This window comes from Saccopteryx leptura, chromosome 5, assembly GCF_036850995.1.
Source record: "Saccopteryx leptura isolate mSacLep1 chromosome 5, mSacLep1_pri_phased_curated, whole genome shotgun sequence".
Lineage (NCBI taxonomy): Eukaryota > Metazoa > Chordata > Mammalia > Chiroptera > Emballonuridae > Saccopteryx > Saccopteryx leptura.
In genome coordinates, this window is record NC_089507.1 from 24,720,379 (window position 1) to 24,727,334 (window position 6,956).

The window sequence follows — 6,956 nt, forward strand, 5'->3', positions numbered from 1 at the left end:
CATAAGTGATGTCAAGTAATTTCAATTGATTTGAGGCTGCCAGGTTCAAGAGAGATACTGAAGGTATCAGGACCCTAAGGACACTGAAAACTTCACTACTTTCAAATCAATTTAAAGTATATTGACATCAAACACTGGGAAATGCAGGTTAGTGATAGCATTAGAAGAACTTTGGGGCTACTCTTCTTGACTTTCCTTTTGAATTATTTCTTGTCATTGGACAGCTTTGTAAAGCCTGTGTAAATGCATTTTCTAACTTCCAGAAATCTAGATTTTTTTTTTCTTAGACATTAAATTCTAGAATGACTGGTGGTGATTTAGATACTTTCCTTTAGCTGCATTTGCTTTGCTTTTTTTGATGGAATTAAGGAACATGTCTTAACTGAGACTTTTAAGAGGCTCATCACTTTCCCTTTTCTCTAGTGTCACCCTATTTGGAACAGCATTCTCTGACCATATTGTAACAAGTATTTGGAAATGCTTCCTACACTAATACTCACATATTTTGGAAAATCCAATGAATAAAAACAAATAGTGCACACATGATTGTATCTCCAGATTTTGGGATAAACTTTAGAGAAATAGTTCTGAGTCTATGTGTTAACTAACCAAGAATTTGAAGGTTTCCATTTAAATGCCATGCAAGTAACTGGGAAATTGCTTTTAACCTTCTTTGTTTCATTGTCAAATAACTGAAACTTCTTACATCTAAGCTAATTCAGAACCATCAAGCTACCATTACAAGAAGAATTTATTTTTTAATTAAATAGAATTATACCTCTTTACTATAATAGAAGTCTTTTTATCATACAAGATAAAGAATTGTAGGTGGTAGATTAATGATAATTAAAGAAAAGGTAAATTAACTGCCAAAGATAAAATATATATATATAAATTTCACTTTTTTTCTTAAATTTTGGTTTTAATAGAGTATTCATTTGCTAAACACTCCATATAAGAGTGTAACATATCTCATAACTACAAGTTTATACCTTTAGACTTACATCTCCCCATTTCTCTTTATCCTGAGCCCCTGGAAGCTACCATTCTATTCTATGTATCTATGAAATTGGTTTTTTCTTTCAGGTTCCACATGTAAGTGATGGCATATTGTTTGTCTTTCTCTATCTGGTCAGGGTTCTGTACCCGTTGGATTGACTCAGACATTCTAATGCATTCATGGTAGTCTTGCTAATATGGATCAGGAATGCTAGGAAAAATAACTGAAAAGGTAGCATAGCATTGTGGTTGAGGAAATGCACTCAAGTCTTCCCCACTCATTAATGCTGTGATCTTGCTCTGATTAGGAAATTAGCTATGATACAAGTTCTTTCCATCTATAGAACGAGAATGGTAAGACTACTTATCCTGTAAAGTTTTTATGAGGGCTAAATGAGTGAATGTTAAAAACATCTGGAAATTATTAAGCACTAGGTAAATGGTTTTGAAATAGGGAATAAATACATAAATAGGAAACCAGACACTTTAATGTCTGCTTGATTTTTCCCCAGAAAGAACTAAAATTTCCAACTATGCCAGCAAGATAAATCAATTTAGTGCAATCTTTCTAATTTTCTGCTTTCTAGTCCTGTATATGTGCCTTCTTCCACACATCTAGAGTTTTGGCTGCAAGCATGTTTGAAGAATGACATTTTTAGATTTGGAGTGTCTATATTGAAAATGCACAAGTCAATTTATTTTATGCATGGTATTCAACCATAGCAGCCCTTCCCCACCCAGACATCACTGTATTTATGTATTAGATGGGATGCTCTTTCTACTTAGAAGAGGTAAGGGAAACCCCATAATTGCAAGAAGCTAACTAAATCTCTTGGAGAAGAATTTCTAAAATACATGAAATCAATATATTTCTAAAATATATTAAAAATATCAGATAATATCACAAGGTGAGAATTTAGGAATTTTTTCTTTTCTATAAACAGAGTAATAGAATTAAATTGTACATAAGTTTATCAGTCTGAGGAGAGCTAAAATACAGAATAAATCTGAATTTTGCAGCAATATAAATGTGTTGGGGGCCGAATAAATAAACGGTAATTTTGCAATCTGGACAGAGGTGCTGGGCCCAAACCCCACCTCATTTGCCTAGTTAACAAAGAGCTACACCTGATTCTCGTTTGTCTCACCCATGTTCTTCAGAGGAGGCTGGAAGCTAGTTTCTTATTAGGGTAAAGTAGATTTCGATGGTATGGTGGGGGTTGTCTTTGAGTTGTCTTGGAAACTTAATTAAATTGCTGATAGACCACATTTGTTCTATAAATAAGGGTGAATATGCTTCTGGGAGTGCGGACGTTATGGCTAATGAACAGTAGAGACTGTTTGCCGTGGCGTCCTCCTGAACCCATCCATATATATGTATATATCTTTTAGTTTCCTGTCTATCATTTATTTCAATTCCAAACCTTTTCTCGTTCAGGACCCCAGTATATACTTGTTGTGGTTGGACCCCAACAATTGGCACCCTATGTGGGGCACAAACCCATGACCCAGAGATTAAGAGTCTCATGCTCTACTGACTGAGCTAGCTGGGCAAAGTCCTCGAATATGATGTCACCATCGATGGCATAGTTGGTGTCAAATTCAATGAGGTTGGTGTCCACAGGAGCATCTCTTTCTGGAGCAGCTGACTGGGGTCTGGGGAGAGTGATGTGGTCCTGAGGCTTGGGGTGCATGAGAACAAATGGCAGCTCGACTGAGACACCACCAGCTTCACCTTGACCCTGTACAAAACCAGGATCCCAAGCACCTCCTTGTTGGCACCCTCTTTCACGATGGTGCTGGAAGCCAGGTTGGTGTCCTCATGCTTGAGCTTCCCATCCACGGCAAGACCACGCTTCTCCCGGTTGTCGCTGAGCAGTGGGGTTACGGTGTACACTTTGCAGAACGTGGAACTGGGCAATACCTGGTCATTGCATTCGATCTGAGCTACGGGACACTTGTACTGGGCGGTGCTGAAGAGGCAGATGTTGGCATACTGTCTCACAGAGACTTTGATCTTCTTGACCGTCTTGGTGGAGTTGTTGGTGACATGGACATTGACACTGAGGGGCTCCCCAAGGTAGTACAGCTCCTTGTCCAGAGAAGCCTCAAGAGACAGGGACTGGTCACACATGAGGAAGTGGTGTGTGGTTTTAGCTGAAAGCTGGGGACCAGGTTTCTCTGGGGCAAACTGCACCTTTCGGATCACCAGATGCACAGAATTCCTTTTGAGGCTTTTCTCTTCTAGTGATTTGGCACAAAAGGCTCGAATCTCAAAGTCTACGCCGCAGGCCTTCTTTGTGTCCTCTGGGCCAGGCTGCAGGGTGATGGAGCAGGGAAGATTCTGGGGAATTGTGAAAAAAAAGGGGGGGGAATGCTATCCCAGCTTCCTCAGTAGCCAGTCCTGCAGGTGCGTGGGGGGCTAGGGCAGGTTGGGCATTGGTGGGAAGGCCTGGTAGGTGGAGATGAACAGGGCTTTGCAGAAGGACAAGCCCAGCATGTCCAGGTCTTTGTGGCCATAGCAGAAAGTGCAGATGAGGGTCACAAACACTTTGCAGTCCTCCAAGTAGTCAGGGTCCACAAGCACCACACCATCTACAGGATCCACTTTGCCCAGGTGATCTACAAAGTCCCGCTTGCCCAAGTACACAGTGAGCTTTTTTATTTTATTTTATTTATTTTTTTACTCTTTGAATTACCTGTTGATTGATTGGGTAGAAGTGTTTTGATGGGTGTGGGAATGCTACTTGAAAGTGCATTTGCTGTATTTTGTTGGAGGTTGGCATTGAGATAGGTGTTTCTTGCACTTTTTGAGGTCAAGGTGTTGTGGAGTGTACTCAACAAATGCTTGAAGCTCAGTTGTAAATAGTATATATATATACTTTATATATATATATATATAAAGAAGGAGGGAAGTCATGTCCTGGAACTCCTGAAAATCTATTTACCTTGAAGAATTTCTTTTGAATGCACAGGAGACTCCAAACCTCTTTCTTTTGCAAACTTCTACCCTCTTTTATTTGATCCAGCTAGTAACACTGTTTGTCTTTGTCTAAATAGTTTCAGATATACAGAAAAAGTTTATATAGGTGAATGTGGACCCTCAAAACTCTCAGCAAGATCTTCTGAGCATGGCTTTTAAGGTCTGTAATGACCAAGAGGAAAAGGCAGAAAAATCCCAAAAGAGGTCAGGAAAAATACCAGCTCTTGGCATACACCATTAAAGGCTCCATTGCCCCAAAGGAGCCTCATAGGACTCATCAGGGCCCTGCTTCAAGAGTGAAAAGGAAGGTCATTGAGCTAAAGCCTTCCAGGCTTCTCTGCCCCTACCAAGGACATAACTTTGCTGTGGGAAAAGGGAACACTGGAAGGTAAGCTGCCCCTTCACTCCTCTAAGAGAGGGTTTAGTCTCTTCCAGCCCTGCTCCAGCCACCTGTGACCTAACCTTGTCCTGCCTACTGGGACTTGCCACTGAAGGCTAAAGGTGCCCAGGGCTGTCAGCCCCATCTCATGTCACCGTGGATGGGCCCAGGGTATTTCTTACAAGAAACAGGTTAACTGATCTCATTTCATGTGGACACGAAGGCCACTTACTATGCCTTGCTTGAATATTTGGATTTTTATTCATCCCTCAAAGATCTCTGTTGTGGGTGTTGCTAATCTTTATTTTCTGCTGTTTTGTTTAATATATAGTGTTTCCTTTATTCCTCCTGCCTTAATACCCTATGCTTATTTTAGGCTGGGACCTGCTCCTAATTTAGATGAATTTACCTCTGCACCCAGCATAGTTTATCCCCAGGTTCTCTTCACCACACCATGGCTGCAGAGCTCCAGGGAAAGGCACCCTGGGTTCATCTCTCCAGTTTAAAGAAAATGGAATCTCCATTTCCATACATGCTGTAGATGGCTTTACCAATCTATCTCAATTGTTATCAGCTAGAAGCAGTGGTCATTGAGACTTGGACAATAGTTGCAAAGTGTGGAAATGTGACCACAACTCCAGTGCCTTGTGGACTTTTCCTGAATGTGTGTGACTCCTGCTTCTTGGGACAGTTTTCAGACTGAAGTGGGGTTGGGTTACATTTACAAATAATATGAAGCGATGATGGTGTCAACATGGACTTGGTGAAATTACATTAACATGTTAAGGACATTTAAGACTGTAAGAATTTTATTATAGATTCTGTTGTATTAGTTAAGACTTTGCTTGATAATCTAGTCACTTATTTGTATTAGGATACTTGTTATAGTAACTGTTAGCATTGGCCATTTCAATTTTGTTGTTTATTTTATAGTTCTCCAGTCTGCCTGCAAATCAGAACATGGGAATTCAGATGAATATGAATCACAGCACACGAATTAAAGTTTTAAAAAATAAAAAGGGGGATATGTTGGGGACCAAATAAATAAACAGGGTATTTTTGCAATCTGGACAGAGGTGCTGGGCCCAAACCCCACCTCATTTGCCTAGTTAACAAAGAGTTACACCTGATTCTCATTTGTCTCACCCATGTTCTCCGGAGGAGACCGGAAACTAGTTTCTTATTAGGGTAAAGTAGATTTCGATGGTATGGTGGGGGTTGTCTTTGAGTTGCCTTGGAAACTTAACTGAATTTCTGATAGACCACATTTGTTCTATGAATAAAAGTGGATATGCTTCTGGGAGCGTGAACGTTACAGCTAATGAACAGTAGAGACTGTTTGCCATGGCGTCCTCCTGAACCCATCCATATATATGTATATATCTTTTAGTTTCCTGTTTATCATGTTTCCTGTCTATCATTTATTTCAATTCCATACCTTTTCCCATTCGAGATCCCAGTATATACTTGTTGTGGTTGGACCCTGACATAAACGTATACTCATCTACTCACAAGTGATACTAGGTGCCATCTAATTATGACTAGGTTGAAATTTAATGTTTGACCAATAAAGAAAATATTTTGTGAAGTGTATGTAAGTTAATTTGAACATAAAGTCGGGAACACTGAACCTTTAACAATTTATTATATTTGAGAATTTATACCTATCTATGAGTGCTGATAACTACAGGATTAAGAAGATAACCTGTCTAGATTGACCCATAAGTGTCAAGAGTAATCTGTCAATCTGCTGAATTCATGGGTTTATTAAGACCTATTTAGATCTGTTGTTCTGGAATCAATACTGATTGCTAGCCTTAACCTATCACTGAAAATTCATCCAGCAAATATGTCAAATCTATGTGTTTAAGATATCTTAGTCTTATGAAATATCATTTTTTATGCCTGTGGGTCCAGGTAGCTTAAACAGGTTTGTGTTATTTTATATAAATATCTTGGGACCAAATGCATTCACAATATATTCTTATGTAGTTCATAGGCAATATTTCACAATCACTCCCACGAGTACATCTTAGGTGAAAATACGAATATTGACAACTGAATGTGAGATAGAAAAATTGTATATAATGATAGATTTTGTTTACTGCTTTTTAATATTGTAATAAATTACTAAAGAAAATGAGATTAAGTTCTCAAATAACCCAACAATGTAAAACAAACATGAAAAAATTAACCTAACCTAAATGTAGTGCATATGCAGTACAATAAAAATGTTTATTCTGTTATTTTGATTGAAGATCTTAAAGAAGAGAGTACATTGATGTTATCAGTAAATTAGCACTTACTAAATCAAAGATAACATTGAGTAAGCATTAAGTAGGTTCTTAAGTGAGAGACTGCCTTAGTAGACTTCTGATATTCTCTGACTGTTAACATCTCTTTTGTCTAAGTAGTGTCTCTTTAATTGAGCACTAACAAATATTCCTGTTCACTTGTTTTATCACAGTGTCTATATAATAATATAAGTTTTCCTTGTTCACATAACTATTATTATTATCATCATCACTGTTAGTCACACTCATTTATTTCCTGGTATTTTAGATAGTTAAACCCAAATCAATATAAATTTATCAG

At 38.4% G+C, this 6,956-nt stretch overlaps 1 pseudogene; it reads right to left on the reverse strand.

Annotated features, from left to right (window-relative positions):
* Positions 1–2,483: 2,483 nt before the first annotated feature.
* On the reverse strand, positions 2,484–5,865 carry LOC136406452 (beta-arrestin-2-like; annotated as a pseudogene).
* Positions 5,866–6,956: the final 1,091 nt, after the last annotated feature.